This window comes from Cervus canadensis, chromosome 15, assembly GCF_019320065.1.
Source record: "Cervus canadensis isolate Bull #8, Minnesota chromosome 15, ASM1932006v1, whole genome shotgun sequence".
Lineage (NCBI taxonomy): Eukaryota > Metazoa > Chordata > Mammalia > Artiodactyla > Cervidae > Cervus > Cervus canadensis.
The window spans coordinates 24640277-24652730 of NC_057400.1; positions in this window are offsets into that span (position 1 = coordinate 24640277).

Consider the following 12454-nt stretch of genomic DNA (forward strand, 5'->3'; position numbering starts at 1 on the left):
TTGTTGATATATCTTTATGTTCCTGAATATCAGCACAGTAATACAGAGTATGTATTTGTTAAATGACTCCTGAATACATGATGCTTTTTGAACAACCGATTTCTTACATGGTTGCCTGCTTATTTTTTAGTCCTAGTCTGTAGTTGGCATGTTTATTTTAATACAGTTGCATGGATGATAAATTACACACAAATATGGGATTTCTCCAAATGACAGACAAGTATAAAAATGAACTTGGAGAGTCAATCAATCAAGAAGTCCTTTCTGAGAACCCTGTGTGTGCATGCTGTCCTACGACACTTCATAATGTAGAGTCGTAGGCCCTGATGAATAAGAACAATCACTGGTGCAAGTCAGGATAGCATCAAGCTGACATTCTGGTTGCCCTTTGTAAGATCAGAAACTTTGTTTTCTGATCAGAGGCAATTTGTGATTGTACTGTGAACAATGTGATCATCATCTTAAAAGAATTAGGCAATAGAGGAATATGAAAAACAGGGTAGTTTATACAATGCCTACAAGAAGTTTATAGAAAATGGTCGTGTTCACTAGGCAAAGTTCAGGAGGTGATGACATGTGGAATTTTCATGTAGGGCACTGATCTTCAAGGTGGTGTCTGGACCAACCCTGTGTATGGACACTGGGGACTGATGTCCACCATTGTCATTGTCTTTTATAATTTCATACGCTTTGCTAACCAAAAGCTACCTCACTCTCTGGAGATGCATGCCAGGGTACTTTGTGTGGGGTGGTTGCTTCTTAAAAGGCCACAGCCAGGTCACACGCTATTTAAGACGCTACTTTATTTAAGACAACTTTCAAGTGTTCCTTCTCCCTTTGCTATCTATGATTGCCCCATTTCAGTTTGCCATAGAACAGCTGTTTCGATATCCAGCATTTATCCGTTCTCCACATGCATCCAGCCCAGAGGGATTGTTAAGCAGATCATTGTTTTAATTCTGGCTAGATTCCAGGTCCCCATTATTAGTGATCCTGTCTTAACATTTACTGTTCAGTTTGGCTCACAGGTGATGTTGATTAAATTGGATATGCCATCTGGGGTGGCTTTTCGTCTGGTAGGCACATTCAAGGCAAAGCATACCTACGGCTTCATTTGGGTCTGAAGCTTTACACCTCATGTGATGGCATTCTGGACATGACAGTGTGCAACCTGGGCTTGAATCCTGGCTTCTCCAGCTAGTAGTTTTTTTGAAATTGGGTAATCCACTTCTCTATTCGGGGCTTTGATTTTCTAATGAATAAAACGAATCATCACTAATTCATTCTTTCACTTAATTCCATGTTAATTTTTTAACCATTTACTAGGCAGTCGCTATTTGCCTGAGAGTCTGCCAGGTTTCAAAAAATCAGAGATAAGTATAAAGAATAAACTGATATTACACGTATCATTTACAAAATACCTCTTTATACCATAGACTTGAGCAAAGAGCTATGAAGCCTGGAGGGAAAAAAAACAAAACCTATTCCCAAGAATCACAGGATTTCTCAAGAAGGACATGAGGATTGAGTTGCATCCTATAACTCAAGAGCTCCAAATTTTGCTTTTGTGCATCTCATCAATGAAAATATTCATGTGAGGATAACACATAACAATTTTCTCCCTATGTATTGGGCGAAAATGTCAAACATGTGCAATTTTTTAAAATTTCATCAGTTAATTTAAGTAAGCAAAGCAAACTTAACTACATGTGCTACATTCCACCAGGGATTGTTTTGAGAAGCAAATGGCATGATGGGTAAACCGAGTAAAATGCTGGAGAAAGAGCTTTTGAATCTGTGGGTGATGTTGTATGCCCTTCCTATCCCAAGAGGCAGTCCAAGGATTGAATTAGAACATGAATGTGAAAAAATATTGGGAATGTAAAGCATCGATAATAACAAGAACAATAAGAGCTAACACTTATTTCACTCTTACAATACTTAGGCATCATTCTAAATGTTTTATATGCATTAACTCATTTATTTCTCCCAACAACCAATATCGTGGGTTCCAAAGGTAAGCCATCTAAAGTGTTGATATCGCTTGCACCTTTTTTAACTTACAAAAATCACAATTTCATAGGGTTTGTCCTAGAATTACTTCACTATTTAACAGAGAAAGAAATGAGGTACAGATAAAACTACACAATAATTTTAAAAATTGAAAATACAATATATATAGTGTAGCACTACTTCCATCACATATTTCCCCTTGCTTCCATCCTATCCCACAGATGTAACTCCTTTTAACATGTGGGATGTGTACTTCTAGTGTATTTTCAAGTTATAGGAGACTTTCTAGAAACACTGGACAGAATATTACATGTACTGCTCTATATACTGCATATTAGATAAACTATAATTATGCAAATTGTTCTGCAACCTACACTGTTCACTTTACATTCTATCTTGGACAACTTTTTATGATGTGGGCCTACCTTATCTTATTCAAAGTCTGCATAGTGTTCCATTACATGGATATATCATGACTTATTTAACCAATTCTTTAATAATGGCTATTGTTATTCAAAATATAGCTATAATTGATGTCACTCTATGTAAATGACCACTTGTATTTTTAGGATAAAGTCCCAAAAGTACAATTATTGTGTCAAAGTATAGATATATTTCACATTTTAATCCATATTACTAGATTGTACCATAGAACATTTATAGCAACATACACTCCCACCAACAATATACGCTAATGTCTACTTCCTAATATTTACCATCATCTTTGGTGTTCTGATAGACGACACAGAATCTGTTAGTGTGTCTGCGACTCTAGATTATGGATACTAGGTCATACATAGTGTCATCTTCCTTGGGAATTGGAGACTAGTCAGACAAAGTAAGTTTGACTAGACTGATCGAAGTGAAAACAGCTCCAGTACGGCAACCTACACTGCTGAGGAACTAACAGGCGTTACTGCAACAGGAGGATGGCCTCAAATGGAGGTTGTAATATTTTTAACAAAACTGGACCGTATCTGGAGTAGACAGATAAATCTAGACACGTAATACTCAGAAACACAGTGTAAACCAGCAACAGCCCTATGGGACACACGTGTCTTCACGCCCCACTTTCTGGTCCTGTGTTCATGCGTGCCGAGTTTCTTCAGTCGTGTCCGACTCTGTGCAACCCCATGGACTGTAGCCCACCAGGCTCCTCTGTCCATGGGATTCTCCAGGCATGAATGCTGGAGTGGGTTGCCATGCCTCCTCCAGGGCATCTTTCTGACCCAGGGATTGGATCCCCATCTCTTAGTCTCCTGCATTGGCAGGCAGGTTCCTTACCATTAGTGCCACCTCTGGCCATAGGCAAAGGCAACTGCCATTAGGACTCCACCTCTGAGTCCTTCACAATTCAGTCTCTCTGATCGCCACTCCGAACTCAATAGAGTAGACACATTAAATATAAGCTATTTGCCATCACTGAGCTGCATGGTGGTTTTGCCAGAAAAAAATGGAATCAAGAAGATACAGAATTTTCATCAGGATGTATTTTTAGAGGACAGAAGAAAGTGCAGATGACATCTGATCACAATATTCAAATCGTTTATAAGAGCCACCTCCCAGGAACTTCCTTGGCAATCCAGTGAGTAAGTGGTTAAGACTCCATGCTTCCATTGCAGGGAGTGTGGGTTTAGATTGCTGGTCAGGGAACTAAGATCCCACATGCCTAACAGCAGACATCACACCAGGAAAAACAAAGCAAAAAGCAAAAAATCCACCTCATTCCAGAATCAAAGATGGGAACAAGTTAGGTTGAAGCCTAAAGCCCTGGAGTGATTTGTGAGTGTGCCTAATGGAAAATAATAATAGTTGATACAGAAAGATTCTGGCTAGAAATATTGCTGGTGATGAAGATAAGAGTGATGTCAAGATAGCAACATTTGTCTTGATTTCTTAAGACTACTAGGCAAATGGAAAATCTGTATAGTGTTGTATAGAATTTCTTCAACGATATGTATTTCAGTAGAAAAGATTTAGATTGTTGTCCAAAATTTTTTACATTTTCCTTGATATTATATTAGTAAGGATGATTAATGTTAGCTACTATAACAAATGAAATTAAAAGATGTTTTATCCTTGGAAGAAAACCTATGATAAACCTAAAGAGCATATTATAAAGCAGAGACATTACTTTGCCAACAAAGTACCGTAGAGTCAAAACTATGGTTTTTCCAGTAGTCATGTACAGATGTAAGAGTTGGACCATAAAGAGGCTGAGTGCTGAAGAACTGATCTTTCAAACTGTGGTGCTGGAGAAGACTCTTGAGAGTCCCTTGGACAGCAAGGAGATCAAGCCAGTCAATCCTAAAGGAAACCAACCCTGAATATTCATTGGAAAGACTGATGCTGGAGCTAAAGCTCCAATATTTTGGCCACCTGATGGGAAGAGTTGACTCATTGGAAAAGACTCTGATGTTGGGAAACATTGAGAGAAGGAGGAGAAGGAGGGCAACAGAGGATGAGATGGTTGGATGGCATCACTGATTCAATGGACATGAGTTTGAGCAAGCTCCAGGAGATAGTGAAGGACAGGGAAGCCTGGCATGCTGCAGCCCATGGGGTCACAAAGAGTTGGACAAGACTTAGCGACTGAAACAACAACTAAACTTAAAAAATAACCCGCAAATCTCAAAGGACTAACATAATAAAATTTATTTCTTGCTCACAAAATAGTTTAAAAGGCTTTCTGAGTGCCTCTTTCAAGTGGTGACTATGGGATCCAGGCTCTTTTGTATGACTTCCACACATGATCTCCATTGCTACTACTGAAAGAGAAGAGATCTTGTGAAAGGTCACACTGACACTTTTCTATCCAGTTCTGGAAGTGTTGTATATCATTTCCATCAATATTTAGTTGGCCAGGACCTAGTCACATGGTCCAACCTAAAGGAAGCTGGGAAATGGACTGTCTCTGTGTGCACAGAAAGAGGAAATGAGATTAACAAGAATCTAACCAGCTAGTCTCTGTCACAGGTACACAACCAAACCCAAGAATTATACTTTTCTTGGTAAATTTATTTGCAATACTCTTTAGAATTTTGGAAGGAAGACTATTTTGCCATATTTCAATGGATTCTCAATACCACATAATTAGGGATGAAATTGTATTTGGGATATGAATGAACTCAGCAACTCAAACCTGGAACTGATCTTGAGACTTCCTGGTTGAATTCACCTCTTCAAGTAGGTAGAATAGCTCTCCAAAGACCCTTTTATAATCATTGGGAATTTCTTTAATGATTTTTCTCCAAATACATTGTATTAAGAAATAATTTGTTTACAGAACCACATTTACTGACCAGTAGTCTTTATTTTCCCCAGGCATTATTAATCAGAAACATAAAACTGCAAATCAAAAGTTCTGAGCCCAATCTGAAGTCTTACACTCAGCTGATGTAAAAAAGTCAGCCAGAAGCAAAGAAACTGGACTTCCAGGGAGTCTGTGTGTTATTTCAGTATTGTTGAATGAATTCGGTTCAGTTCAGTCACTCAGTCATGTCTGACTCTTTGCGACCCCATGGACTGCAGCATGCCAGGCCATCCTGTCCATCACTAACTCCCAAAGCTTACTCAAACTCATGTCCAATGAGTCGGTGATGCTGTCCAACTATCTCATCCTCTGTTGTCCCCTTCTCCTCCCACCTTCAATCTTTCCCAGCATCAGGGTCTTTTCAAATGAGTTAGTTCTTTGCATCAGGTGGCCAAAGTATTGGAGTTTCATCTTCAACATTAGTCCTTCCAATGAATATTCAGGACTGATTTCCCTTAGGATGAACTAGTTGGATCTCCTTGCTGCCCAAAAATCTCTCAAGAGTCTTCTCTAACACCACAGTTCAAAAGGATCAATTCTTCAGCACTCAGCTTTCTTTGTAGTCCAACTCTCACATCCATACATGACAACTGGAAAAACCATAGCTTTCACTAGATGGGCCTTTGTTGGCAAATGTCTCTTTTAATATGCTGCCTAGGTTGGTCATAACTTTTCTAATAAGGAGCAAGCATCTTTTAATTTCATGGTTGCAGCAACCATCTGCAGTGACTGAATTAATTGTGTCTCCTAAATTCTGTTGGTGAAGCTCTAACCCCTGGTGTGACTGTATTTGTAGACAGTGCAATTTTGGAGGTGATTAAGGTTACATGAGGTCCTAATTTTTGGACCCTAATCCTATAAGGCTGGGGTCCTGTCAAGAAAAGAAAGAGACGCTAGAGATTCTCTGTTCACACACATAAGAGAATCATGTTGAGACACAGCAAGATACCACTGCTTATAAGCCAGGAAGAAAGGTCTCTTGAGAAACTAGTCCTGCCAGTACCTGGATGTTGGCCTTCCAGTCTCCAGAAAGAACTGCTATTCAAATAACTCAGTGTGTGGCATTTTCTGATGGCTGAATTAGCTGACTAATACACTCAGTTAAAGGTAAAATTTCCGTTGTATCACTTGAAAATATACCTCAAATTCTCACTCTGTTCTAGTCAGTTGTGATCAGCAGCAAATGTATTTTCCATCTTTTTATAAATAGCCTTGCTTATGTGGGGAAATATTATCTCAAATTTTATTTCTTCTGGGTGTAACTGTATCAAAAAACCCTAGCTAGAAGAATTAGCTCCATGAGCATGCACTTACATAAGATTTGGTGTTTATTTTTTGTTGTTTGCTTATTCTTCACTATACTGTCTCACCTACTAGAGGTTCAAATTCTAGCTTTCATATTCTCTTAGGCAATCACTGTATACAGTTACACATGTACATTAAATGATGTGAAAACTTTCAACCCAAGTTATCATTTTCAGATTCATGCAGAGAATGAGAAAAGAAATCATGATGATGAAATAAAACATTTAGCTCGGCCACCAGGAAATCATTTCCTTATCCTTCTTTCAAACAAGAATCAGTACATATAGGTTCAGAAAAAGTGACTGAGGCAACACGCCAGGGTCATTTTTTCAAAGGCTTGAAACCTTATTTTGCAAAGAGGTGCTGGTTATGGATACATGCCACATCCCTCTCTTCCGCCTATTCCGTGTGTGACTCTCATACTTGCATTTCATGAATCTGCTTCCCTGTGACCATCACAGACTTAAAGAATGTGAAGACTGTTAGAAAGCAGGATTTAGCATCCCCATTTTAATAATAAATACAAACACACACTTACCCAGTACGTTTTACGCCTGCCTGCAACAAAAACAGCTGAACAGATTGTGATGAAATTCAGAGACTGACAGTCTGACAAAAAAATCCCTTTTTGTCTAAAATCTGGCTTCCATAGGTTTTTGCAAATCTAAATATTTGATTTTGCACTGGAAAAGGAGCCAGTCTTATGTACAATTTATAAAATAAATGTGTAGATACATGTTTTAAAATCTCCAAATTTTGTCAACACATACTGTCCAACTTGAAAGACTTTTCTCCCCCATTTTTTTCCCTATGACTTGGGTGTATTTTTCTCCTGCCTTTTAAGGCTTTAACTATATTTATCTAATAAGAACTCTTTTGCAAACCAGTGTTTCAATAGTGATTTAACACTAGTTTCAGTGTCAAATTGCCCTTTCCACAGCAGGGAGTTTTAAGCCTTGCTGTATTATACTTCCAAGACTCTCAGGAGCTGGAGTTGGGAGATATAATATTTTCTTTGAAGTTTGCCTTTCACTACACACTGGGATGCAAACAAGCTTCAGTTACTCAGCAGTCAAACAATTCCATCACATAGGGACCAGAGCTAAATATTGTACCAAATTTTCTAATTATGTCTTTGTGATATTTGCTGCATGAAGTTAGGTGAAGGCAAACTAGGATCAATAGAAAACTCCTTGTCTAAACAGACATCTGAACCTTGAGATATTTTGTTTATGGCCTCAAAATTCCCCTTCAGCAAGCCATAATTACAATAAAGATAACTTAATTGACAAAAAAAGTTATTTCTGGTAAACTCATATATATGGTAAATGTACTTATTGCATCAGAGAGGTATATAACCAGATTATAGACAAATGTGAAGTTCCAGGTTAAAACACACATATTTTATTCCCATGTACCTTATTATATTGCCTTTTATGGTTTATATATCATAGCAATTTAGCTGCCTTAGTGGTATTTCTTTAAAGGATTTCTCAATCATTTCATAGCCTGAAAGTTGGACCTTTTCTTTTCATGAGATTTTTAAAGTATATGCATCATTCTTTTCTTTCTTATTAAACAATGATAAACTGCCAAGGAGGTATCTCACCCATGAGAGAGAAGTAAAGTGTTGAAGAACATTCCATGACCCAATAAAAAGTATCACAGATTATTCCCTACAGAAGTTGCCGGCAAATCTAAAGGGCAAGTAGGGAAAGGCATGTCCATGGAGGCATCCCAGAGTTCTGAAGACCTGAGGAACTGAAGGAAACACTTTCTGCTTCATTATAGAAAGTATGTTTCATTATAAAAATGTAAATATTTCATGCATGCAGGCTCAGTTGTGTCCAACTCTTTGGGACCCCATGGGCTCTAGCCTGCTAGGCTCCTCTGTCCATTGAATGTGTTTCAGGCAAGAATACAGGAGTGGGGTTGCCATTTCCTTCTCCAGGGGATTTTCCTAACCCAGAGATCGAACCTGCATCTCTTGCATTAGCAAGCAGATTCTTTACCACTGCACCACCAGGGAAGCCCAGTAAATATAATATTTCAGTATTGCTCTAAAAGTTAAATATGAATTCTGATGTATTTTGATAGCCATTAATCTCATCTCACTCATCTCACACACTAGTAAAGTAATGCTCAAAATTCTCCAAGCCAGGCTTCAGCAATACATGAATCATGAACTTCCAGATGTTCAAGTTGGTTTAGAAAAGAACCAGAGATCAAATTGCCAACATCTGCTGGATCATCAAAAAAGCAAGAGAGTTCCAGAAAAACATCTATTTCTACTTTATTGACTACGCCAAACCCTTTGACTGTGTGGATCACAATAAAGTGTGGAAAATTCTGAAAGAGATGGGAAGACCAGACCACCTGACCTGCCTCTTGAGAAACCCGTATGCAGGTCAGGAAGCAACAGTTAGAACTGGACATGGACCAACAGACTGGTTCCAAATAGGAAAAGGAGACGTCAAGGCTGTATATTGTCACCCTGCTTATTTAACTTATATGCAGAGTACATCATGAGAAACGCTGGGCTGGAAGAAGCACAAGTTGGAATCAAGATTGCCGGGAGAAATATCAATAACTTCAGGTATGCAGATGACACCACCTTTATGGCAGAAAGTGAAGAAGAAAAAAGAGCCTCTTGATGAAAGTGAAAGAGGAGAGTGAAAAAGTTGGCTTAAAGCTCAACATTCAGAAAACTAACATCAGAAAAAAAAAATGGCAATTGGTCCTGTCACTTCATGGCAAATAGATGAGGAAACAGTGGAAACAGTGGCTGACTTTATTTTGGGGGGCTCCAAAATCACTGCAGATGGTGATTGCAGCCATGAAATTAAAAGACGCTTACTCCTTGGAAGGAAAGTTATGACCAACGTAGGCAGCATATTAAAAAGCAGAGACATTACTTTGTCAACAAAGGTCCATCTAGTCAAGGCTATGGTTTTTCCAGTAGTCATGTATGGATGTGAGAGTTAGACCATAAAGAAAGCTGAGCATCGAAGAATTGATGCTTTTGAACTGTGGTGTTGGAGAAGACTCTTGAGAGTCCCTTAGACTGCAAGGAGATCCAACCAGTCCATCCTAAAGGAGATCAGTCCTGGGTGTTCATTGGAAGGATTGACATTGAAGCTGAAACTCCAATACTTTGGCTATCTGATGTGAAGAACTGACTCATATGAAAAGATCCTGATGCTGGGAAAGATTGAGGGCAGGAGGAGAAGGGGTCGACAGAGGATGAGATGGTTGGATGGCAACACTGACTCAATGGACTTGAGTTTGTGTAAACTCTGGGAGTTGGTGATGGACAAGGAGGCCTGGCGTGCTGTGCTTCATGGGGTCACAAAGAGTTGGACACAACTGAGTGACTGAACTGAACTGAATCTATGGTAGTATATATGGCAGTATCTAGAGAGACCAATATTTTAGAAGAAAGAATACTTAGGGGTTTCAAGAAGTTATTTGGGGTCTTCTAGATCACTAGTTCTTCTGTGTATTCTTTCCATCTCTTCTTGATCTCTTTAGCGTCTATTAGATCTCTACCATTTCTATCCTTTACCGTGCCTATCTTTGAGTGAAATGTTCCTTTGATGTTTCCAATTTTCCTGAAAAGATCCCTAGTCTTTCCCCTTCTGCTGTTTTCTTCTAGTTTTACACACTGTTCATTGAAGAAGTCCTTGTCTCTCCTTGCTATTCTTTGGAACACTGCATTTAGTTGGATGTACCTTTCCCTTTCTCCCTTGCTTTTTGCTTCTTTCTTCAGCTACTTGTAAAACCTCCTCAGATAACCACTTTGCTTCTTGCCTTTCTTTTTCTTTGGTATGGTTTTGTTAGCTGCCTCCTGTACAATATTATGGACTTCCATCCATAGTTCTTCAGACACACTGTTTACTAGATCTAACCCTTGAATCTATTCATCACCACCACTGCATATTCAACAGCCAGTTCACTGGAAAAATCCCTAATGCTGGGGAAAATTGAAGGGGAAAGGAGAAGAGGGCATGAGAGGATAACATGGCTATATGGCATCATCGATGCAATGGACACAAACTTGGACAAACTTTGGGAGGTGGTGAGAGACACGGAAGCCTAGTGTGCTGCAGTCCATGGGGTCACAAAGAGTTGGGAAAAACTGGGCAACTGAACAACAACAAGTTCATTAGTGATACAGGAGGGAAAGGGGAGAGTCTGACTCATAAGAAGGTGCCTTTAGCAGTATTTCCTCGAAGGCAGCCTCAGCTAATTAAACAGGGTCAACTTTGCTATGGGCAGTGGAAAGTATCCTTGCCTTTTCAGTGGGCTGACAGTTTCAGAGTAGTAGAGTATGAAAAGGAGAATGATTAAAAATATACACTAAAATATGAATTGGAGGTGATCTCTAGGAACTGAGACTTTGAATAATTTTTGTTTTCTTTTTTCTGCTTGCTTATATTTTCTAACATTATAAAAATGAGCAGATATGAATTCTATAATCCAAAAAAAAGCATTTAATGTAAGCAACCAAGATGTCCTTCAGTAGATGAATGAATAAATAAACTGCAATATAGCCAGACAATTGAATATTATTTGCACTAAAAACAAATGAGCTATCAAGCCATGAAAAGACAGGAAGGAAACTTCAGTGCATATTATTAAGTGAAAGAGGCCAATCTGAAAGGCTGCGTGCTCTATGATTCCAACCATGTGATTTGTGGAAAAGTCAAAGGAACATAGTAAAAACCAGTGCTTGCCAGGGACTGAGGAGGAGAGAGGGGTGAATAAACAGAGGACAGAGGATATTTAGGGCAATGGAACTAAGTGATACTCTACATGTCTGATACTGCAATGATGTGTGATAATGTAATAATGGATATATGTCATTATACATTTGTCTCAGCCGAAGAATGTGCAATACCAAGAGTGAGTCCTAAAGGAAACGATGGAGTTAGGGTGATTAGAATGTGTCGGGGTGGGTTCATCAGTTGTACATGTGCACTATTCTGGTGGGGAATGTTGATAATAAGGGAGGCTGTGTGTGAGCGGCGGAGGGGCATATGGGAGCTTTCTGACCTTTCTTTCAATGTTGCTGAGAATCTAACTACTTTTAAAAAAAAAAGTCTTTAAATGTGGGGAAAAAAAAACAACTAAAAGAATAAATATGAAGAAATATGTGCTTTTGAGGCAGGAGCTAGATGGTTCTTGGGGAGAGCAACTGGAGTTATCTCCTGTGGACAGGTACTCCAAAATAACAGGAGTAAGACAGGAGCTGAGTCCCCCCCAGGTAAGAGATAAAAGAGCACAGATTCCTCATTCTTGAGGTCAAGGAGGCCTTCTGACTACATATGCACAGAAAGGCATAAAGGAAGGTCAGAAAGTGAGGGGACACCACCCACAGTAAATGATGCCAACCTACCCAGAGTCCTCATCATTAGAGGACTAAGAGATGCTGCACACCCACGGGAGGACCCCGAGACATACCAGATACAGACTCGTGAGTCCATGCTAAGTCACTTCAGTCACGTCTGACTCTTTGCAACCCTATGAATGGTATAACCTGCCAGGCTTCTCTGTCCACAGGATTCTCTAGGCAAGAATACCAGAATGGGTTGCCATGCCCTCCTCCAGGGAATCTTCCAGACCCAGGGATCTAACCCAGTCTCTTTTCTCTCCTGAATTGGTAGGCAGGTTCTTTACCATGAGGATCACCTCAAATATGGACTCAGAACCAGGCAAAGCAAGATGATTGGCTAAAGGAAACCCAGAAGAAATGCCCCATAAAAGTGACTCAAACCACTGTAAGGGCACCAGTCTCTCTCTCTGAGCCTGCCTATGGGTCTA